At 45.3% G+C, this 24,168-nt stretch overlaps 8 non-coding genes and 2 pseudogenes across 8 annotated transcripts; all 10 read left to right on the forward strand.

Moving 5' to 3' along the window:
* Nucleotides 1-333: 333 nt before the first annotated feature.
* On the forward strand, nucleotides 334-524 carry LOC130298769 (U2 spliceosomal RNA). The gene has a single exon (XR_008850068.1). It is a non-coding gene; the product is annotated as a U2 spliceosomal RNA (small nuclear RNA).
* A 2,083-nt stretch (nucleotides 525-2,607) lies between these two features.
* On the forward strand, nucleotides 2,608-2,798 carry LOC130298770 (U2 spliceosomal RNA). Its single transcript, XR_008850069.1, has one exon. It is a non-coding gene; the product is annotated as a U2 spliceosomal RNA (small nuclear RNA).
* Nucleotides 2,799-4,882: 2,084 nt separating this feature from the next.
* On the forward strand, nucleotides 4,883-5,073 carry LOC130298771 (U2 spliceosomal RNA). The gene has a single exon (XR_008850070.1). It is a non-coding gene; the product is annotated as a U2 spliceosomal RNA (small nuclear RNA).
* Nucleotides 5,074-7,174: 2,101 nt separating this feature from the next.
* LOC130298750 (U2 spliceosomal RNA) lies at nucleotides 7,175-7,307 on the forward strand (annotated as a pseudogene).
* A 5,026-nt stretch (nucleotides 7,308-12,333) lies between these two features.
* On the forward strand, nucleotides 12,334-12,537 carry LOC130298802 (U2 spliceosomal RNA; annotated as a pseudogene).
* A 2,083-nt stretch (nucleotides 12,538-14,620) lies between these two features.
* On the forward strand, nucleotides 14,621-14,811 carry LOC130298772 (U2 spliceosomal RNA). Its single transcript, XR_008850071.1, has one exon. It is a non-coding gene; the product is annotated as a U2 spliceosomal RNA (small nuclear RNA).
* Nucleotides 14,812-16,894: 2,083 nt separating this feature from the next.
* Nucleotides 16,895-17,085, forward strand: LOC130298773 (U2 spliceosomal RNA). The gene has a single exon (XR_008850072.1). It is a non-coding gene; the product is annotated as a U2 spliceosomal RNA (small nuclear RNA).
* Nucleotides 17,086-19,169: 2,084 nt separating this feature from the next.
* LOC130298775 (U2 spliceosomal RNA) lies at nucleotides 19,170-19,360 on the forward strand. The gene has a single exon (XR_008850074.1). It is a non-coding gene; the product is annotated as a U2 spliceosomal RNA (small nuclear RNA).
* A 2,089-nt stretch (nucleotides 19,361-21,449) lies between these two features.
* On the forward strand, nucleotides 21,450-21,640 carry LOC130298776 (U2 spliceosomal RNA). The gene has a single exon (XR_008850075.1). It is a non-coding gene; the product is annotated as a U2 spliceosomal RNA (small nuclear RNA).
* Nucleotides 21,641-23,730: 2,090 nt separating this feature from the next.
* LOC130298791 (U2 spliceosomal RNA) lies at nucleotides 23,731-23,921 on the forward strand. Its single transcript, XR_008850089.1, has one exon. It is a non-coding gene; the product is annotated as a U2 spliceosomal RNA (small nuclear RNA).
* Nucleotides 23,922-24,168: the final 247 nt, after the last annotated feature.

Genomic DNA, 24,168 nt, shown 5'->3' on the forward strand with positions numbered 1-24,168 from the left:
GGCATCTGCAGGCAACAAAGGTAGGTGTGTGCTTGTGTGTGTGTTTCCTATGCAGATCCTAAGCCCAGTGTCACATGCAAGTAGGAGGAGTAAGAAGGGTTCCTGGCAAATCCGGGTTATGGATTGCATTTAAAAAGGCCCCGTGGGAGTGCAATGGGCCCCTGTCTTGCTGCTTAGCAATAATGGTATGGGTTTAGGTTCTGCTGTGTGTACTGGTGGTTGACTGCCCCCCAGCCCAGAGTGTGCATGGAAAATTGTCTGGCAGCCTCCCTGACAGCAAGCAGTGATAGTGCCCATGAAGGGGACCTTGTTGGGCCCGCCCCTTTCACGGTTATCGCTTCTCGGCCTTTTGGCTAAGATCAAGTGTAGTATCTGTTCTTATCAGTTTAATATCTGATACGTCCCCTATCTGGGGACCATATATTAAATGGATTTTTGAGAACGGGGGCCGATTTCGAAGCTTGCTTCCGTCGCCCTATGCATTGACCCGATATGGCAGTATCTTCGGGTACAGTGCACCACCCCCTTACAGGGTTAAAAAGAAAGATTCCTACTTTCATTGCTACCTGCTTGCTGGCTAGCCAGCTAGCCAGCCCTGTGGGCCTTGCTGCTGCTGCAGCCAAAAAACAAAAGGTGGTGCTGCTGCTGCTTCTGCTGCTTCTGCTTCTGCTTGTGTCTGGCCCCTGTTGGAGCGTCCAGGCACAGGACTTCTGCTGCTGCTGACTAAATGGCCTCCTTAATTGGATCATTTGAGTAGCCAGCACACCTGTGCAGGTAGGGCATGACATGATAGGCAGCTGCCTTGATAGCGGGTGGGTGCTGAATGTTCCTAATTGACAAAATAAGATTAATGCTTATGAAGAAATATAAAATCTCATCCCTTCCCCAATATCGCGCCACACCCCTACCCCTTAATTCCCTGGTTGAACTTGATGGACATATGTCTTTTTTCGACCGTACTAACTATGTAACTATGTAACATAACATGGGGGGGGGGGGTCTCCTGGCTGTTCACACAGGTGTGTCATTGCTGTACATTGACCATGCATTGCTTCTGTGGTATTGCAAAGGCAAAGACAAATGCTTCCAGCCATCCATTGCACTAATGGATTGGTCATCAGCTGGCTGTCTATGTCCCGCATCAATATAGACCAAAGTACAGAGGGTTAGGCTATGCTATTGTGCACCTACCTGATGCATCAGAAGGTGCGAGGCCCTTGCTAAATTCTGTGCACAGACTTTGAGATCTATGCTTTAGACTGTATCTAAACCTGCTCCAACATGGACTGACATTCTGGCCTACTTTCAGCCGATGCGACTTGTCTGTCGCTGAACAGTCGCTTTTTATGTATTCAGCACCTATGTATAATGTTGTAAAAATGCTCTAGAAGCTAAAGTCGCAGAAATGTCACACATATTTGGCCTGCAACTTTCTGTGCGACAAATTCAGACAGGAAAAATCAGTATAAATCCTTAGAAAATTATCCCCCAGTGTCTCCATCTGCTGGCGGTATTGAATAAGCATTGCTGCACTGATGGGGTATGCATTAGACGAAAAAAAAGAAGAAAAAGAAGAATAATACGCCCAGAAAAGAGGCGAAAAGGAGAAAAACGTAAAAAAACGTGAAAAAAAAGTAAGAGGAAGAGAAGGGAAAAAAAGGTGGAAATGGGTTTAAAAGTGATTTCGGCGGAGAAATATATATATATATATATATATATATATATATATATATATGCGCACACACACACATAGATATAAACGTATTCTCCGTTGAGATATTGCAGCCGCTGCTGTGTCCAGGCCCAGGAGCCTTAGCACTGTGCTGTGATGTCACTCAATACCACTGACATCACTAGGTGTAAACAACATCTCTCCTTTGCTGTGTATGTGACTATGGAGCTGTTTGGTGATGTCGTCTATTACGGCCTTCATAGAAGCAACAGGAGATTGTTGCATCCATCTTGAACCCTCAGAACTACAGTGCTATGATGTCACTCACTTCCACAGGCCTTGCAGGGTGTAAACAACAACAACCCAGCTTTGTTGTGTATGTAACCATAGGGATTTGTGATGTCACCTAGAACCTTCACAGCAGCGACAGCTTTATGAGGAGCATCAGCACTGCTCTGCCTGAGCAGAACCATCACCGCCATAGGTTGTCAAATAACCCGGATTTAACCCACACAGGTAAGTCCAATGGGGTGCAGGCATGTCCTCTATGCTTACAGCTTCCCGTGGGTGTTGGTTTGATACCGTTTGGGGACAGCCAAGGAGGCATCTGCAGGCAACAAAGGTAGGTGTGTGCTTGTGTGTGTGTTTCCTATGCAGATCCTAAGCCCAGTGTCACATGCAAGTAGGAGGAGTAAGAAGGGTTCCTGGCAAATCCGGGTTATGGATTGCATTTAAAAAGGCCCCGTGGGAGTGCAATGGGCCCCTGTCTTGCTGCTTAGCAATAATGGTATGGGTTTAGGTTCTGCTGTGTGTACTGGTGGTTGACTGCCCCCCAGCCCAGAGTGTGCATGGAAAATTGTCTGGCAGCCTCCCTGACAGCAAGCAGTGATAGTGCCCATGAAGGGGACCTTGTTGGGCCCGCCCCTTTCACGGTTATCGCTTCTCGGCCTTTTGGCTAAGATCAAGTGTAGTATCTGTTCTTATCAGTTTAATATCTGATACGTCCCCTATCTGGGGACCATATATTAAATGGATTTTTGAGAACGGGGGCCGATTTCGAAGCTTGCTTCCGTCGCCCTATGCATTGACCCGATATGGCAGTATCTTCGGGTACAGTGCACCACCCCCTTACAGGGTTAAAAAGAAAGATTCCTACTTTCATTGCTACCTGCTTGCTGGCTAGCCAGCTAGCCAGCCCTGTGGGCCTTGCTGCTGCTGCAGCCAAAAAACAAAAGGTGCTGCTGCTGCTGCTTCTGCTGCTTCTGCTTCTGCTTGTGTCTGGCCCCTGTTGGAGCGTCCAGGCACAGGACTTCTGCTGCTGCTGACTAAATGGCCTCCTTAATTGGATCATTTGAGTAGCCAGCACACCTGTGCAGGTAGGGCATGACATGATAGGCAGCTGCCTTGATAGCGGGTGGGTGCTGAATGTTCCTAATTGACAAAATAAGATTAATGCTTATGAAGAAATATAAAATCTCATCCCTTCCCCAATATCGCGCCACACCCCTACCCCTTAATTCCCTGGTTGAACTTGATGGACATATGTCTTTTTTCGACCGTACTAACTATGTAACTATGTAACATAACATGGGGGGGGGGGTCTCCTGGCTGTTCACACAGGTGTGTCATTGCTGTACATTGACCATGCATTGCTTCTGTGGTATTGCAAAGGCAAAGACAAATGCTTCCAGCCATCCATTGCACTAATGGATTGGTCATCAGCTGGCTGTCTATGTCCCGCATCAATATAGACCAAAGTACAGAGGGTTAGGCTATGCTATTGTGCACCTACCTGATGCATCAGAAGGTGCGAGGCCCTTGCTAAATTCTGTGCACAGACTTTGAGATCTATGCTTTAGACTGTATCTAAACCTGCTCCAACATGGACTGACATTCTGGCCTACTTTCAGCCGATGCGACTTGTCTGTCGCTGAACAGTCGCTTTTTATGTATTCAGCACCTATGTATAATGTTGTAAAAATGCTCTAGAAGCTAAAGTCGCAGAAATGTCACACATATTTGGCCTGCAACTTTCTGTGCGACAAATTCAGACAGGAAAAATCAGTATAAATCCTTAGAAAATTATCCCCCAGTGTCTCCATCTGCTGGCGGTATTGAATAAGCATTGCTGCACTGATGGGGTATGCATTAGACGAAAAAAAAGAAGAAAAAGAAGAATAATACGCCCAGAAAAGAGGCGAAAAGGAGAAAAACGTAAAAAAACGTGAAAAAAAAGTAAGAGGAAGAGAAGGGAAAAAAAGGTGGAAATGGGTTTAAAAGTGATTTCGGCGGAGAAATATATATATATATATATATATATATATATATATATATATATGCGCACACACACACATAGATATAAACGTATTCTCCGTTGAGATATTGCAGCCGCTGCTGTGTCCAGGCCCAGGAGCCTTAGCACTGTGCTGTGATGTCACTCAATACCACTGACATCACTAGGTGTAAACAACATCTCTCCTTTGCTGTGTATGTGACTATGGAGCTGTTTGGTGATGTCGTCTATTACGGCCTTCATAGAAGCAACAGGAGATTGTTGCATCCATCTTGAACCCTCAGAACTACAGTGCTATGATGTCACTCACTTCCACAGGCCTTGCAGAGTGTAAACAACAACAACCCAGCTTTGTTGTGTATGTAACCATAGGGATTTGTGATGTCACCTAGAACCTTCACAGCAGCGACAGCTTTATGAGGAGCATCAGCACTGCTCTGCCTGAGCAGAACCATCACCGCCATAGGTTGTCAAATAACCCGGATTTAACCCACACAGGTAAGTCCAATGGGGTGCAGGCATGTCCTCTATGCTTACAGCTTCCCGTGGGTGTTGGTTTGATACCGTTTGGGGACAGCCAAGGAGGCATCTGCAGGCAACAAAGGTAGGTGTGTGCTTGTGTGTGTGTTTCCTATGCAGATCCTAAGCCCAGTGTCACATGCAAGTAGGAGGAGTAAGAAGGGTTCCTGGCAAATCCGGGTTATGGATTGCATTTAAAAAGGCCCCGTGGGAGTGCAATGGGCCCCTGTCTTGCTGCTTAGCAATAATGGTATGGGTTTAGGTTCTGCTGTGTGTACTGGTGGTTGACTGCCCCCCAGCCCAGAGTGTGCATGGAAAATTGTCTGGCAGCCTCCCTGACAGCAAGCAGTGATAGTGCCCATGAAGGGGACCTTGTTGGGCCCGCCCCTTTCACGGTTATCGCTTCTCGGCCTTTTGGCTAAGATCAAGTGTAGTATCTGTTCTTATCAGTTTAATATCTGATACGTCCCCTATCTGGGGACCATATATTAAATGGATTTTTGAGAACGGGGGCCGATTTCGAAGCTTGCTTCCGTCGCCCTATGCATTGACCCGATATGGCAGTATCTTCGGGTACAGTGCACCACCCCCTTACAGGGTTAAAAAGAAAGATTCCTACTTTCATTGCTACCTGCTTGCTGGCTAGCCAGCTAGCCAGCCCTGTGGGCCTTGCTGCTGCTGCAGCCAAAAAACAAAAGGTGGTGCTGCTGCTGCTTCTGCTGCTTCTGCTTCTGCTTGTGTCTGGCCCCTGTTGGAGCGTCCAGGCACAGGACTTCTGCTGCTGCTGACTAAATGGCCTCCTTAATTGGATCATTTGAGTAGCCAGCACACCTGTGCAGGTAGGGCATGACATGATAGGCAGCTGCCTTGATAGCGGGTGGGTGCTGAATGTTCCTAATTGACAAAATAAGATTAATGCTTATGAAGAAATATAAAATCTCATCCCTTCCCCAATATCGCGCCACACCCCTACCCCTTAATTCCCTGGTTGAACTTGATGGACATATGTCTTTTTTCGACCGTACTAACTATGTAACTATGTAACATAACATGGGGGGGGGGGGTCTCCTGGCTGTTCACACAGGTGTGTCATTGCTGTACATTGACCATGCATTGCTTCTGTGGTATTGCAAAGGCAAAGACAAATGCTTCCAGCCATCCATTGCACTAATGGATTGGTCATCAGCTGGCTGTCTATGTCCCGCATCAATATAGACCAAAGTACAGAGGGTTAGGCTATGCTATTGTGCACCTACCTGATGCATCAGAAGGTGCGAGGCCCTTGCTAAATTCTGTGCACAGACTTTGAGATCTATGCTTTAGACTGTATCTAAACCTGCTCCAACATGGACTGACATTCTGGCCTACTTTCAGCCGATGCGACTTGTCTGTCGCTGAACAGTCGCTTTTTATGTATTCAGCACCTATGTATAATGTTGTAAAAATGCTCTAGAAGCTAAAGTCGCAGAAATGTCACACATATTTGGCCTGCAACTTTCTGTGCGACAAATTCAGACAGGAAAAATCAGTATAAATCCTTAGAAAATTATCCCCCAGTGTCTCCATCTGCTGGCGGTATTGAATAAGCATTGCTGCACTGATGGGGTATGCATTAGACGAAAAAAAAGAAGAAAAAGAAGAATAATACGCCCAGAAAAGAGGCGAAAAGGAGAAAAACGTAAAAAAACGTGAAAAAAAAGTAAGAGGAAGAGAAGGGAAAAAAAGGTGGAAATGGGTTTAAAAGTGATTTCGGCGGAGAAATATATATATATATATATATATATATATATATATATATATATATATGCGCACACACACACATAGATATAAACGTATTCTCCGTTGAGATATTGCAGCCGCTGCTGTGTCCAGGCCCAGGAGCCTTAGCACTGTGCTGTGATGTCACTCAATACCACTGACATCACTAGGTGTAAACAACATCTCTCCTTTGCTGTGTATGTGACTATGGAGCTGTTTGGTGATGTCGTCTATTACGGCCTTCATAGAAGCAACAGGAGATTGTTGCATCCATCTTGAACCCTCAGAACTACAGTGCTATGATGTCACTCACTTCCACAGGCCTTGCAGAGTGTAAACAACAACAACCCAGCTTTGTTGTGTATGTAACCATAGGGATTTGTGATGTCACCTAGAACCTTCACAGCAGCGACAGCTTTATGAGGAGCATCAGCACTGCTCTGCCTGAGCAGAACCATCACCGCCATAGGTTGTCAAATAACCCGGATTTAACCCACACAGGTAAGTCCAATGGGGTGCAGGCTGGGGTGCAGGCATGTCCTCTATGCTTACAGCTTCCCGTGGGTGTTGGTTTGATACCGTTTGGGGACAGCCAAGGAGGCATCTGCAGGCAACAAAGGTAGGTGTGTGCTTGTGTGTGTGTTTCCTATGCAGATCCTAAGCCCAGTGTCACATGCAAGTAGGAGGAGTAAGAAGGGTTCCTGGCAAATCCGGGTTATGGATTGCATTTAAAAAGGCCCCGTGGGAGTGCAATGGGCCCCTGTCTTGCTGCTTAGCAATAATGGTATGGGTTTAGGTTCTGCTGTGTGTACTGGTGGTTGACTGCCCCCCAGCCCAGAGTGTGCATGGAAAATTGTCTGGCAGCCTCCCTGACAGCAAGCAGTGATAGTGCCCATGAAGGGCACCTTGTTGGGCCCGCCCCTTTCACGGTTATCGCTTCTCGGCCTTTTGGCTAAGATCAAGTGTAGTAATACAGGAGATCTGGTCAGAAGGTACTCGGGTACCCCTCTCCTCGGCCTTGTGGGATCGCCCAGGTTTATTGCCTGGGCTTCACCCACTTGTTGCTATTGGGGAGAGGGCCTAGTCCCAGGGTAACGAGTAGCGATCGCCTCTCAAGACCTTCGGGTGGAGAGAGGTTAGAACCATGGATGATGATCCGGATCCAGGTTCTGTGCCGGCATACGCAAGGATCAAAAACACCGTGAGAGTCATTCTCACGGATGATACCAAAAGGGCGGACGATTTGAAATTCGTAGTAGAGGACGTGCTCGGAGGAGTTTTCGGAATACAGAAGGGCGAGATATTGGCAATCCAGGACTACCCGAAGCGTAAAATTTTTGATGTGACGTTCACACAAAATGGCATCCACAGAGATTTTGTTACCAGAGCTGCTGCGAGTAAAGACAAAAAGCTTCAGGGTGTCCGGATTATTGAGCACGTTCTAGACGATATTAAGCTGGTGGTAGTAAAGATGTATTCCCCTTTCGCCAACCTACACGATGTTGAGTTGTTTTTACAAGTCTATTTTAGTAAGGTTGAGTGCAGAGGAAAAATCATGAACAGCTGTGGCATCTGGACATCTAAGTGGAGATTTCAGGTTACATGCAAAAAAGATGACAGATTGCCAGGGGGAATACAACTACCACCAGCTCGTTTTAAAATAAATAATATGTGTGGCGACCTCTTTTATGCGGGGATGCCAAGCTACTGCAGGAAGTGTCACAGATATGGACACACAAAAGAAAACTGTGAAAGTACATGCAAAAAATGTGGTAGCACACAGCACGAGACAGAGAAATGCACAAGAGGAGGGAGGTGCAATTTCTGTCAACAATTCGGTCACCTTTTCTCCTCTTGTCCCCACAGACATAGGACGGAGCAGCAGTGGCAACCCTGGAGGCAGCAAGGACAGCAACCGGGACACCAGCCGAGGCAAGCAGAGCCAGTGATTACCCCCCCACAAGAGGTAAGCGGTGAGATGGAGAAGGAGAAAGACCCCCCTCAGGCAAAAGGAGGGGACCCTAAAGAGCAGAGGATGGCCAAAAAACGTGCATGTGGTGGAAAAACTGGCCCCCAGGAGCATGCTGGGTTAAGAGAGGAGCGGACGGCGGCCGAATCCGCTCCTCAGCAACCTCTGGCTCAGGGTCCCCCTGAGAGCGATGATCCGGGTGGAGAGGTGAAGGTTAAAAGGCGGAGGGGCTCCAGAAGACTCTATTCGGAGGCGGTCCAGGGGGAGCCGATGGAAGTACCTGCGGATGCAGGGAACCCAAGTGACGTTCCTCCACAGGTCCCCATAGGGGATACCCCCCCTCCTCCCTGCCAGGAGGAGGTTTCAGGGGTGACCGTCTCTGAGGTACCAGAGACGGAACTAAGTGAACACCCGACCCCTATGGAGGGGCAAGAGGTGGAAGAACCCAATGAGTCTGGAGCCCTGATTGCCAGGATGCCCGAGAACAACTATGCCTCAATCATGATGGAGGAGGGGGGTCGGCTGAGTGATGGTGCCTCCTCTCCTGCTTCCTCTATGCGTACAGTTGAGTCAGATTTTGGGGGGTATGAGGCTTCGGAGGGGGAATCAGAGGTGTAAGACGTTTTCTTGTACATTCCCATGGCTGAGTTGTCCGGTCTGTCCTTGAACGTGAGAAGTGTGAGCGCCAGAGTAAGAAGGGTTGCCCTATTTAATTACTTGTCGGTTTTTGCTGCTTCCGTCCTTTTCCTGCAGGAATGTGGCATCCCGCACAGATTAAATTATAAAGAATATGAAGATGATTGGGTGCACGGTCCATCAGTCTGGTCTGGATCAAATGAGTCCAGATCAGCAGGGGTCGCCATACTTTTTAAAGGGAACGTTTTAATTGAGAGTTTTAACGAAATTTTACCAGGCAGAATTTTATTGGTCAACGCTTTTATTAATGGTATTAAATGGCGGTTTTTAAATTTTTATGGTTCTCCTGATAAGAATGAAAGAATAAAAATGTTGGAGATTTTACCCCTTTTTATTAACAATTCTAGTCCTCTTGTTTTATCAGGTGATTTTAATTGTATTTTAAGGGGAGAACGCCGTTTTTCGAACGCAGTGAGTAGGAACTATGATAAGACGTCTTTTATGTTAAAAAACTTGATTTTAGATTTTAATCTCACTGATGTTTTTAAAAAATGTAATTTTAACGTACCAGAGGAAGACGGTGTTACCTGGAGCAATGCAAGCTGTAGCTCCAGGATAGATTTTATTTTTTGTTCTTATCAAGTACTGCCTTTTAACTGTGATCTTTTTACCAATGTTTTTTCTGACCATAAATTATTGTATTTTAAAGTTAAAAGTGATTTTAAAAGGAGAACTGGTAGGAATGCCTGGAAGTTAAACGTGTCCCTTTTAGAAGATCCGCAGGTTTTATCAGATTTTATCACCTTTTACAAGGAATGCAGACGAGTAAAAGACCCCAACACTCCCACCAGTATCTGGTGGGAAAAAATGAAACTAAAAATAAAAGAATTTTTTATCCGTGTTGGGGTTAGGAAAGCTAAAGAAAAACGTGAATTTTATAATATCCTAAATACTCGTCTGCAAACCCTGTACAAATTCAGAGCACATGGGATGGAGGTGGAGAAGGAGGTACATGATCTTAAAAAAGAAATAACTAAGTGCCTGGAGCAGAAAGGAAAAGAAATTATCTTTAGGTCTCGAATACAGCATCTTGAGGAAAACGAGACCTGCTCCAGGTATTTTTTTAAGAAAATACATGAAAATAGAAGGTTAATAGAAAACATTGAAGGAGTGAATGATGTACAGGGTATTTTAAAAAAGGTGCAAGAGTTTTATGCGGATCTTTTTAATGTAAAACACATTGATGAATGTTTTATGAATGACTCGTTAAAGGAGATCACCAATTTTTTAGATCCTGTCTCACAGTCTTTTTTATTGCAGAATATTTCAGAGCAGGAGATTTTAGAGACCGTCAAGAGTTTTAAAACAGGTAAAGTGCCTGGGCCGGATGGTATACCCATTGAATTTTATGTTACTTTTTATGGTATTTTAAAAGAAGATTTGTTCTCCCTTTTTACGGAAGTCTTTAAGTCTAAAATCCTCCCAGGCTCATGGAAGAAGGGTGATGTCTCCCTGCTATTCAAAAAGGGAGACCGGTCGGAACTCAAAAACTGGAGACCAATCACCCTTCTGAACTGCGACTATAAAATAATGGCGAAACTGTGTGCTAACCGCTTAAAGAACGTAATCCATAAAATAATTCATACAAACCAAGTCTGTGGGGTGCCTGGGAGGAGTTTATGGGAGAACCTAAACCTTTTAAAGGATGTAATTAGCGACACCAAATTAAGAAAAGGAAAGCTGGCGGTTTTATCCATAGATTTTGAAAAAGCTTTCGACAGGGTGTCACATTTTTATCTTTTTAAGGTTTTAGAGAAAATGGGTATACCTGATGGCTTTTTATTGTCTCTTAGAGCTTTTTATGATAACTGTACTAGTAAAATTTTAGTAAATGGTTTTAAGACACAGGGCGTGATTTTAAATTCCGGAGTGAAGCAGGGGTGTCCCTTGTCCCCACTACTCTTCATTTGCGCAATAGAGCCTCTTTTATGTACAATACGAAAGGATAAGCAGATCCATGGAGTCCCCCTGCCAGGAGGAGGGGGACTAGAGGCGAAGGTAGTGGGGTACATGGACGATGTTGCGGTGTTTTGCAGGGACACCCCATCGCTTCAGAAGACGCTAAAACAGATTCAATATTTTAATTGTGCCTCCGGTTTTAAAGTCAATTTTAACAAAAGTAACATTTTAAACATAGGCGGAATGCCTTTGTATGATGTGCCCGTCCCTGTGTCTGAGTCGGTGCAGATTTTAGGTGTCTCCTTTGACGAGTCTAATAATGGTTTTAATAGCTGGGACTTGGTGGCTCAAAAAATAAATAAGAAAATATGTATGTGGAACATGCGAGAACTTACAATGGAAGGGAAGGTTTTAATTACAAAAATGGTGCTTTTACCTATTTTATTGTATTTAAGTCTGGTTTTCCCACCCCCCGAAATGGTTCTAAAGAAAATAACAAAAGCTTGTTTTACTTTCTTTTGGAGTTCTAAGAGCGAAAAATTAAAGAGACAAATTGTGATAAAACCGAACTCCAGGGGCGGTAAGGATTTTCCAGATTTTAAAGCTTTCCTTTTAATAAAGTTTTTTAGCATGTGTTTTACTACTGTTTTTAAAGATAGCTACTGGTCTTATTTTGTTCGTTTTAATACTGGTTATTTTATGCGGAGGAACGGCTGGTTTTCTACAGTTTTAAGTTGCCCTTATTCTTTGAATTTACCCCCTCAATACATGATTTTAGGAAAAATTTTAAACTTATATAATTTTAAAGGTAAAAGTGTTCAGGATCTGTGCAATAGCAAAAAACTACTAAAGGAAATAAAAGAAACCAGTACCGTGACTCCCATCAAAAATTTTAACGAACAGAAGTGTATACAGATTTGGAAGATGTTGAGTATTAATTATCTTTTTAATTCACAGAAGGACCTGGCCTGGAGCTGCGCACACGAGTGTCTTCCATGCCGGGCATTCCAGCACCGAAGAGGATTATCCAACTCTGCAACCTGCCCGAGGGAGGGATGCCGACAAGAGGAGACCGTGCACCATCTAATATGGACTTGTTTTTACTCGCAGAAAATATGGACAAAGATACTCCCTCTGGTAAAAAGGATAACTGGACTAAAAGACTTAAATATTGCAGTGGTTTTTTATGGTTGCCTGGAATGCCCAACACGGACTCAAGAGACTATTGCATGGAAGATCATAAACTGTGTGAAGGCAGCTCTGTGGAAGGCCAGGAATATTTTATTGTTCAAGCATGAGGTTTTATCTGTGAAGGACATTTTATCTATCTGTTTTTATGAAATGTACCAGTACTATCTTTTAGACAAGAAGAGATTTCCGCTTTTATCTAGAAAATGGTTTTTAAAAGAATGGAATTCTATCTTGTAAAGCCACCAAGTGCCCATTTTATGTTTTAATATGTTGTAAATATGTTATTTATATGTAACTGTATTTATTGACATATTTGCACAACTTTGTTAACATTATTTAATTTTTAATAAAGTTGCCCCCGTAAGGGTAGTCAAGTTAAAAAAAAAATCTGTTCTTATCAGTTTAATATCTGATACGTCCCCTATCTGGGGACCATATATTAAATGGATTTTTGAGAACGGGGGCCGATTTCGAAGCTTGCTTCCGTCGCCCTATGCATTGACCCGATATGGCAGTATCTTCGGGTACAGTGCACCACCCCCTTACAGGGTTAAAAAGAAAGATTCCTACTTTCATTGCTACCTGCTTGCTGGCTAGCCAGCTAGCCAGCCCTGTGGGCCTTGCTGCTGCTGCAGCCAAAAAACAAAAGGTGGTGCTGCTGCTGCTTCTGCTGCTTCTGCTTCTGCTTGTGTCTGGCCCCTGTTGGAGCGTCCAGGCACAGGACTTCTGCTGCTGCTGACTAAATGGCCTCCTTAATTGGATCATTTGAGTAGCCAGCACACCTGTGCAGGTAGGGCATGACATGATAGGCAGCTGCCTTGATAGCGGGTGGGTGCTGAATGTTCCTAATTGACAAAATAAGATTAATGCTTATGAAGAAATATAAAATCTCATCCCTTCCCCAATATCGCGCCACACCCCTACCCCTTAATTCCCTGGTTGAACTTGATGGACATATGTCTTTTTTCGACCGTACTAACTATGTAACTATGTAACATAACATGGGGGGGGGGGGTCTCCTGGCTGTTCACACAGGTGTGTCATTGCTGTACATTGACCATGCATTGCTTCTGTGGTATTGCAAAGGCAAAGACAAATGCTTCCAGCCATCCATTGCACTAATGGATTGGTCATCAGCTGGCTGTCTATGTCCCGCATCAATATAGACCAAAGTACAGAGGGTTAGGCTATGCTATTGTGCACCTACCTGATGCATCAGAAGGTGCGAGGCCCTTGCTAAATTCTGTGCACAGACTTTGAGATCTATGCTTTAGACTGTATCTAAACCTGCTCCAACATGGACTGACATTCTGGCCTACTTTCAGCCGATGCGACTTGTCTGTCGCTGAACAGTCGCTTTTTATGTATTCAGCACCTATGTATAATGTTGTAAAAATGCTCTAGAAGCTAAAGTCGCAGAAATGTCACACATATTTGGCCTGCAACTTTCTGTGCGACAAATTCAGACAGGAAAAATCAGTATAAATCCTTAGAAAATTATCCCCCAGTGTCTCCATCTGCTGGCGGTATTGAATAAGCATTGCTGCACTGATGGGGTATGCATTAGACGAAAAAAAAGAAGAAAAAGAAGAATAATACGCCCAGAAAAGAGGCGAAAAGGAGAAAAACGTAAAAAAACGTGAAAAAAAAGTAAGAGGAAGAGAAGGGAAAAAAAGGTGGAAATGGGTTTAAAAGTGATTTCGGCGGAGAAATATATATATATATATATATATATATATATATATATATATGCGCACACACACACATAGATATAAACGTATTCTCCGTTGAGATATTGCAGCCGCTGCTGTGTCCAGGCCCAGGAGCCTTAGCACTGTGCTGTGATGTCACTCAATACCACTGACATCACTAGGTGTAAACAACATCTCTCCTTTGCTGTGTATGTGACTATGGAGCTGTTTGGTGATGTCGTCTATTATGGCCTTCATAGAAGCAACAGGAGATTGTTGCATCCATCTAGAACCCTCAGAACTACAGTGCTATGATGTCACTGACTTCCACAGGCCTTGCAGAGTGTAAACAACAACAACCCAGCTTTGTTGTGTATGTAACCATAGGGATTTGTGATGTCACCTAGAACCTTCACAGCAGCGACAGCTTTATGAGGAGCATCAGCACTGCTCTGCCTGAGCAGAACCATCACCGCCATAGGTTGTCAAATAACCCGGATTTAACCCACACAGGTAAGTCCAATGGGGTGCAGGCATGTCCTCTATGCTTACAGCTTCCCGTGGGTGTTGGTTTGATACCGTTTGGGGACAGCCAAGGAGGCATCTGCAGGCAACAAAGGTAGGTGTGTGCTTGTGTGTGTGTTTCCTATGCAGATCCTAAGCCCAGTGTCACATGCAAGTAGGAGGAGTAAGAAGGGTTCCTGGCAAATCCGGGTTATGGATTGCATTTAAAAAGGCCCCGTGGGAGTGCAATGGGCCCCTGTCTTGCTGCTTAGCAATAATGGTATGGGTTTAGGTTCTGCTGTGTGTACTGGTGGTTGACTGCCCCCCAGCCCAGAGTGTGCATGGAAAATTGTCTGGCAGCCTCCCTGACAGCAAGCAGTGATAGTGCCCATGAAGGGGACCTTGTTGGGCCCGCCCCTTTCACGGTTATCGCTTCTCGGCCTTTTGGCTAAGATCAAGTGTAGTATCTGTTCTTATCAGTTTAATATCTGATACGTCCCCTATCTGGGGACCATATATTAAATGGATTTTTGAGAACGGGGGCCGATTTCGAAGCTTGCTTCCGTCGCCCTATGCATTGACCCGATATGGCAGTATCTTCGGGTACAGTGCACCACCCCCTTACAGGGTTAAAAAGAAAGATTCCTACTTTCATTGCTACCTGCTTGCTGGCTAGCCAGCTAGCCAGCCCTGTGGGCCTTGCTGCTGCTGCAGCCAAAAAACAAAAGGTGGTGCTGCTGCTGCTTCTGCTGCTTCTGCTTCTGCTTGTGTCTGGCCCCTGTTGGAGCGTCCAGGCACAGGACTTCTGCTGCTGCTGACTAAATGGCCTCCTTAATTGGATCATTTGAGTAGCCAGCACACCTGTGCAGGTAGGGCATGACATGATAGGCAGCTGCCTTGATAGCGGGTGGGTGCTGAATGTTCCTAATTGACAAAATAAGATTAATGCTTATGAAGAAATATAAAATCTCATCCCTTCCCCAATATCGCGCCACACCCCTACCCCTTAATTCCCTGGTTGAACTTGATGGACATATGTCTTTTTTCGACCGTACTAACTATGTAACTATGTAACATAACATGGGGGGGGGGGGTCTCCTGGCTGTTCACACAGGTGTGTCATTGCTGTACATTGACCATGCATTGCTTCTGTGGTATTGCAAAGGCAAAGACAAATGCTTCCAGCCATCCATTGCACTAATGGATTGGTCATCAGCTGGCTGTCTATGTCCCGCATCAATATAGACCAAAGTACAGAGGGTTAGGCTATGCTATTGTGCACCTACCTGATGCATCAGAAGGTGCGAGGCCCTTGCTAAATTCTGTGCACAGACTTTGAGATCTATGCTTTAGACTGTATCTAAACCTGCTCCAACATGGACTGACATTCTGGCCTACTTTCAGCCGATGCGACTTGTCTGTCGCTGAACAGTCGCTTTTTATGTATTCAGCACCTATGTATAATGTTGTAAAAATGCTCTAGAAGCTAAAGTCGCAGAAATGTCACACATATTTGGCCTGCAACTTTCTGTGCGACAAATTCAGACAGGAAAAATCAGTATAAATCCTTAGAAAATTATCCCCCAGTGTCTCCATCTGCTGGCGGTATTGAATAAGCATTGCTGCACTGATGGGGTATGCATTAGACGAAAAAAAAGAAGAAAAAGAAGAATAATACGCCCAGAAAAGAGGCGAAAAGGAGAAAAACGTAAAAAAACGTGAAAAAAAAGTAAGAGGAAGAGAAGGGAAAAAAAGGTGGAAATGGGTTTAAAAGTGATTTCGGCGGAGAAATATATATATATATATATATATATATATATATATATATATGCGCACACACACACATAGATATAAACGTATTCTCCGTTGAGATATTGCAGCCGCTGCTGTGTCCAGGCCCAGGAGCCTTAGCACTGTGCTGTGATGTCACTCAATACCACTGACATCACTAGGTGTAAACAACATCTCTCCTTTGCTGTGTATGTGACTATGGAGCTGTTTGGTGATGTCGTCTATTACGGCCTTCATAGAAGCAACAGGAGATTGTTGCATCCATCTTGAACCCTCAGAACTACAGTGCTATGATGTCACTCACTTCCACAGGCCTTGCAGGGTGTAAACAACAACAACCCAGCTTTGTTGTGTATGTAACCATAGGGATTTGTGATGTCACCTAGAACCTTCACAGCAGCGACAGCTTTATGAGGAGCATCAGCACTGCTCTGCCTGAGCAGAACCATCACCGCCATAGGTTGTCAAATAACCCGGATTTAACCCACACAGGTAAGTCCAATGGGGTGCAGGCATGTCCTCTATGCTTACAGCTTCCCGTGGGTGTTGGTTTGATACCGTTTGGGGACAGCCAAGGAGGCATCTGCAGGCAACAAAGGTAGGTGTGTGCTTGTGTGTGTGTTTCCTATGCAGATCCTAAGCCCAGTGTCACATGCAAGTAGGAGGAGTAAGAAGGGTTCCTGGCAAATCCGGGTTATGGATTGCATTTAAAAAGGCCCCGTGGGAGTGCAATGGGCCCCTGTCTTGCTGCTTAGCAATAATGGTATGGGTTTAGGTTCTGCTGTGTGTACTGGTGGTTGACTGCCCCCCAGCCCAGAGTGTGCATGGAAAATTGTCTGGCAGCCTCCCTGACAGCAAGCAGTGATAGTGCCCATGAAGGGGACCTTGTTGGGCCCGCCCCTTTCACGGTTATCGCTTCTCGGCCTTTTGGCTAAGATCAAGTGTAGTATCTGTTCTTATCAGTTTAATATCTGATACGTCCCCTATCTGGGGACCATATATTAAATGGATTTTTGAGAACGGGGGCCGATTTCGAAGCTTGCTTCCGTCGCCCTATGCATTGACCCGATATGGCAGTATCTTCGGGTACAGTGCACCACCCCCTTACAGGGTTAAAAAGAAAGATTCCTACTTTCATTGCTACCTGCTTGCTGGCTAGCCAGCTAGCCAGCCCTGTGGGCCTTGCTGCTGCTGCAGCCAAAAAACAAAAGGTGCTGCTGCTGCTGCTTCTGCTGCTTCTGCTTCTGCTTGTGTCTGGCCCCTGTTGGAGCGTCCAGGCACAGGACTTCTGCTGCTGCTGACTAAATGGCCTCCTTAATTGGATCATTTGAGTAGCCAGCACACCTGTGCAGGTAGGGCATGACATGATAGGCAGCTGCCTTGATAGCGGGTGGGTGCTGAATGTTCCTAATTGACAAAATAAGATTAATGCTTATGAAGAAATATAAAATCTCATCCCTTCCCCAATATCGCGCCACACCCCTACCCCTTAATTCCCTGGTTGAACTTGATGGACATATGTCTTTTTTCGACCGTACTAACTATGTAACTATGTAACATAACATGGGGGGGGGGGTCTCCTGGCTGTTCACACAGGTGTGTCATTGCTGTACATTGACCATGCATTGCTTCTGTGGTATTGCAAAGGCAAAGACAAATGCTTCCAGCCATCCATTGCACTAATGGATTGGTCATCAGCTGGCTGTCTATGTCCCGCATCAATATAGACCAAAGTACAGAGGGTTAGGCTATGCTATTGTGCACCTACCTGATGCATCAGAAGGTGCGAGGCCCTTGCTAAATTCTGTGCACAGACTTTGAGATCTATGCTTTAGACTGTATCTAAACCTGCTCCAACATGGACTGACATTCTGGCCTACTTTCAGCCGATGCGACTTGTCTGTCGCTGAACAGTCGCTTTTTATGTATTCAGCACCTATGTATAATGTTGTAAAAATGCTCTAGAAGCTAAAGTCGCAGAAATGTCACACATATTTGGCCTGCAACTTTCTGTGCGACAAATTCAGACAGGAAAAATCAGTATAAATCCTTAGAAAATTATCCCCCAGTGTCTCCATCTGCTGGCGGTATTGAATAAGCATTGCTGCACTGATGGGGTATGCATTAGACGAAAAAAAAGAAGAAAAAGAAGAATAATACGCCCAGAAAAGAGGCGAAAAGGAGAAAAACGTAAAAAAACGTGAAAAAAAAGTAAGAGGAAGAGAAGGGAAAAAAAGGTGGAAATGGGTTTAAAAGTGATTTCGGCGGAGAAATATATATATATATATATATATATATATATATATATATATATGCGCACACACACACATAGATATAAACGTATTCTCCGTTGAGATATTGCAGCCGCTGCTGTGTCCAGGCCCAGGAGCCTTAGCACTGTGCTGTGATGTCACTCAATACCACTGACATCACTAGGTGTAAACAACATCTCTCCTTTGCTGTGTATGTGACTATGGAGCTGTTTGGTGATGTCGTCTATTACGGCCTTCATAGAAGCAACAGGAGATTGTTGCATCCATCTTGAACCCTCAGAACTACAGTGCTATGATGTCACTCACTTCCACAGGCCTTGCAGAGTGTAAACAACAACAACCCAGCTTTGTTGTGTATGTAACCATAGGGATTTGTGATGTCACCTAGAACCTTCACAGCAGCGACAGCTTTATGAGGAGCATCAGCACTGCTCTGCCTGAGCAGAACCATCACCGCCATAGGTTGTCAAATAACCCGGATTTAACCCACACAGGTAAGTCCAATGGGGTGCAGGCATGTCCTCTATGCTTACAGCTTCCCGTGGGTGTTGGTTTGATACCGTTTGGGGACAGCCAAGGAGGCATCTGCAGGCAACAAAGGTAGGTGTGTGCTTGTGTGTGTGTTTCCTATGCAGATCCTAAGCCCAGTGTCACATGCAAGTAGGAGGAGTAAGAAGGGTTCCTGGCAAATCCGGGTTATGGATTGCATTTAAAAAGGCCCCGTGGGAGTGCAATGGGCCCCTGTCTTGCTGCTTAGCAATAATGGTATGGGTTTAGGTTCTGCTGTGTGTACTGGTGGTTGACTGCCCCCCAGCCCAGAGTGTGCATGGAAAATTGTCTGGCAGCCTCCCTGACAGCAAGCAGTGATAGTGCCCATGAAGGGGACCTTGTTGGGCCCGCCCCTTTCACGGTTATCGCTTCTCGGCCTTTTGGCTAAGATCAAGTGTAGTATCTGTTCTTATCAGTTTAATATCTGATACGTCCCCTATCTGGGGACCATATATTAAATGGATTTTTGAGAACGGGGGCCGATTTCGAAGCTTGCTTCCGTCGCCCTATGCATTGACCCGATATGGCAGTATCTTCGGGTACAGTGCACCACCCCCTTACAGGGTTAAAAAGAAAGATTCCTACTTTCATTGCTACCTGCTTGCTGGCTAGCCAGCTAGCCAGCCCTGTGGGCCTTGCTGCTGCTGCAGCCAAAAAACAAAAGGTGGTGCTGCTGCTGCTTCTGCTGCTTCTGCTTCTGCTTGTGTCTGGCCCCTGTTGGAGCGTCCAGGCACAGGACTTCTGCTGCTGCTGACTAAATGGCCTCCTTAATTGGATCATTTGAGTAGCCAGCACACCTGTGCAGGTAGGGCATGACATGATAGGCAGCTGCCTTGATAGCGGGTGGGTGCTGAATGTTCCTAATTGACAAAATAAGATTAATGCTTATGAAGAAATATAAAATCTCATCCCTTCCCCAATATCGCGCCACACCCCTACCCCTTAATTCCCTGGTTGAACTTGATGGACATATGTCTTTTTTCGACCGTACTAACTATGTAACTATGTAACATAACATGGGGGGGGGGGGTCTCCTGGCTGTTCACACAGGTGTGTCATTGCTGTACATTGACCATGCATTGCTTCTGTGGTATTGCAAAGGCAAAGACAAATGCTTCCAGCCATCCATTGCACTAATGGATTGGTCATCAGCTGGCTGTCTATGTCCCGCATCAATATAGACCAAAGTACAGAGGGTTAGGCTATGCTATTGTGCACCTACCTGATGCATCAGAAGGTGCGAGGCCCTTGCTAAATTCTGTGCACAGACTTTGAGATCTATGCTTTAGACTGTATCTAAACCTGCTCCAACATGGACTGACATTCTGGCCTACTTTCAGCCGATGCGACTTGTCTGTCGCTGAACAGTCGCTTTTTATGTATTCAGCACCTATGTATAATGTTGTAAAAATGCTCTAGAAGCTAAAGTCGCAGAAATGTCACACATATTTGGCCTGCAACTTTCTGTGCGACAAATTCAGACAGGAAAAATCAGTATAAATCCTTAGAAAATTATCCCCCAGTGTCTCCATCTGCTGGCGGTATTGAATAAGCATTGCTGCACTGATGGGGTATGCATTAGACGAAAAAAAAGAAGAAAAAGAAGAATAATACGCCCAGAAAAGAGGCGAAAAGGAGAAAAACGTAAAAAAACGTGAAAAAAAAGTAAGAGGAAGAGAAGGGAAAAAAAGGTGGAAATGGGTTTAAAAGTGATTTCGGCGGAGAAATATATATATATATATATATATATATATATATATATATATATATATGCGCACACACACACATAGATATAAACGTATTCTCCGTTGAGATATTGCAGCCGCTGCTGTGTCCAGGCCCAGGAGCCTTAGCACTGTGCTGTGATGTCACTCAATACCACTGACATCACTAGGTGTAAACAACATCTCTCCTTTGCTGTGTATGTGACTATGGAGCTGTTTGGTGATGTCGTCTATTACGGCCTTCATAGAAGCAACAGGAGATTGTTGCATCCATCTTGAACCCTCAGAACTACAGTGCTATGATGTCACTCACTTCCACAGGCCTTGCAGAGTGTAAACAACAACAACCCAGCTTTGTTGTGTATGTAACCATAGGGATTTGTGATGTCACCTAGAACCTTCACAGCAGCGACAGCTTTATGAGGAGCATCAGCACTGCTCTGCCTGAGCAGAACCATCACCGCCATAGGTTGTCAAATAACCCGGATTTAACCCACACAGGTAAGTCCAATGGGGTGCAGGCATGTCCTCTATGCTTACAGCTTCCCGTGGGTGTTGGTTTGATACCGTTTGGGGACAGCCAAGGAGGCATCTGCAGGCAACAAAGGTAGGTGTGTGCTTGTGTGTGTGTTTCCTATGCAGATCCTAAGCCCAGTGTCACATGCAAGTAGGAGGAGTAAGAAGGGTTCCTGGCAAATCCGGGTTATGGATTGCATTTAAAAAGGCCCCGTGGGAGTGCAATGGGCCCCTGTCTTGCTGCTTAGCAATAATGGTATGGGTTTAGGTTCTGCTGTGTGTACTGGTGGTTGACTGCCCCCCAGCCCAGAGTGTGCATGGAAAATTGTCTGGCAGCCTCCCTGACAGCAAGCAGTGATAGTGCCCATGAAGGGGACCTTGTTGGGCCCGCCCCTTTCACGGTTATCGCTTCTCGGCCTTTTGGCTAAGATCAAGTGTAGTATCTGTTCTTATCAGTTTAATATCTGATACGTCCCCTATCTGGGGACCATATATTAAATGGATTTTTGAGAACGGGGGCCGATTTCGAAGCTTGCTTCCGTCGCCCTATGCATTGACCCGATATGGCAGTATCTTCGGGTACAGTGCACCACCCCCTTACAGGGTTAAAAAGAAAGATTCCTACTTTCATTGCTACCTGCTTGCTGGCTAGCCAGCTAGCCAGCCCTGTGGGCCTTGCTGCTGCTGCAGCCAAAAAACAAAAGGTGGTGCTGCTGCTGCTTCTGCTGCTTCTGCTTCTGCTTGTGTCTGGCCCCTGTTGGAGCGTCCAGGCACAGGACTTCTGCTGCTGCTGACTAAATGGCCTCCTTAATTGGATCATTTGAGTAGCCAGCACACCTGTGCAGGTAGGGCATGACATGATAGGCAGCTGCCTTGATAGCGGGTGGGTGCTGAATGTTCCTAATTGACAAAATAAGATTAATGCTTATGAAGAAATATAAAATCTCATCCCTTCCCCAATATCGCGCCACACCCCTACCCCTTAATTCCCTGGTTGAACTTGATGGACATATGTCTTTTTTCGACCGTACTAACTATGTAACTATGTAACATAACATGGGGGGGGGGGTCTCCTGGCTGTTCACACAGGTGTGTCATTGCTGTACATTGACCATGCATTGCTTCTGTGGTATTGCAAAGGCAAAGACAAATGCTTCCAGCCATCCATTGCACTAATGGATTGGTCATCAGCTGGCTGTCTATGTCCCGCATCAATATAGACCAAAGTACAGAGGGTTAGGCTATGCTATTGTGCACCTACCTGATGCATCAGAAGGTGCGAGGCCCTTGCTAAATTCTGTGCACAGACTTTGAGATCTATGCTTTAGACTGTATCTAAACCTGCTCCAACATGGACTGACATTCTGGCCTACTTTCAGCCGATGCGACTTGTCTGTCGCTGAACAGTCGCTTTTTATGTATTCAGCACCTATGTATAATGTTGTAAAAATGCTCTAGAAGCTAAAGTCGCAGAAATGTCACACATATTTGGCCTGCAACTTTCTGTGCGACAAATTCAGACAGGAAAAATCAGTATAAATCCTTAGAAAATTATCCCCCAGTGTCTCCATCTGCTGGCGGTATTGAATAAGCATTGCTGCACTGATGGGGTATGCATTAGACGAAAAAAAAGAAGAAAAAGAAGAATAATACGCCCAGAAAAGAGGCGAAAAGGAGAAAAACGTAAAAAAACGTGAAAAAAAAGTAAGAGGAAGAGAAGGGAAAAAAAGGTGGAAATGGGTTTAAAAGTGATTTCGGCGGAGAAATATATATATATATATATATATATATATATATATATATATATATATATGCGCACACACACACATAGATATAAACGTATTCTCCGTTGAGATATTGCAGCCGCTGCTGTGTCCAGGCCCAGGAGCCTTAGCACTGTGCTGTGATGTCACTCAATACCACTGACATCACTAGGTGTAAACAACATCTCTCCTTTGCTGTGTATGTGACTATGGAGCTGTTTGGTGATGTCGTCTATTACGGCCTTCATAGAAGCAACAGGAGATTGTTGCATCCATCTTGAACCCTCAGAACTACAGTGCTATGATGTCACTCACTTCCACAGGCCTTGCAGAGTGTAAACAACAACAACCCAGCTTTGTTGTGTATGTAACCATAGGGATTTGTGATGTCACCTAGAACCTTCACAGCAGCGACAGCTTTATGAGGAGCATCAGCACTGCTCTGCCTGAGCAGAACCATCACCGCCATAGGTTGTCAAATAACCCGGATTTAACCCACACAGGTAAGTCCAATGGGGTGCAGGCATGTCCTCTATGCTTACAGCTTCCCGTGGGTGTTGGTTTGATACCGTTTGGGGACAGCCAAGGAGGCATCTGCAGGCAACAAAGGTAGGTGTGTGCTTGTGTGTGTGTTTCCTATGCAGATCCTAAGCCCAGTGTCACATGCAAGTAGGAGGAGTAAGAAGGGTTCCTGGCAAATCCGGGTTATGGATTGCATTTAAAAAGGCCCCGTGGGAGTGCAATGGGCCCCTGTCTTGCTGCTTAGCAATAATGGTATGGGTTTAGGTTCTGCTGTGTGTACTGGTGGTTGACTGCCCCCCAGCCCAGAGTGTGCATGGAAAATTGTCTGGCAGCCTCCCTGACAGCAAGCAGTGATAGTGCCCATGAAGGGGACCTTGTTGGGCCCGCCCCTTTCACGGTTATCGCTTCTCGGCCTTTTGGCTAAGATCAAGTGTAGTATCTGTTCTTATCAGTTTAATATCTGATACGTCCCCTATCTGGGGACCACATATTAAATGGATTTTTGAGAACGGGGGCCGATTTCGAAGCTTGCTTCCGTCGCCCTATGCATTGACCCGATATGGCAGTATCTTCGGGTACAGTGCACCACCCCCTTACAGGGTTAAAAAGAAAGATTCCTACTTTCATTGCTACCTGCTTGCTGGCTAGCCAGCTAGCCAGCCCTGTGGGCCTTGCTGCTGCTGCAGCCAAAAAACAAAAGGTGGTGCTTCTGCTGCTTCTGCTTCTGCTTGTGTCTGGCCCCTGTTGGAGCGTCCAGGCACAGGACTTCTGCTGCTGCTGACTAAATGGCCTCCTTAATTGGATCATTTGAGTAGCCAGCACACCTGTGCAGGTAGGG

This window comes from Hyla sarda, unplaced genomic scaffold, assembly GCF_029499605.1.
Source record: "Hyla sarda isolate aHylSar1 unplaced genomic scaffold, aHylSar1.hap1 scaffold_1019, whole genome shotgun sequence".
NCBI classification, from domain to species: Eukaryota; Metazoa; Chordata; class Amphibia; order Anura; family Hylidae; genus Hyla; species Hyla sarda.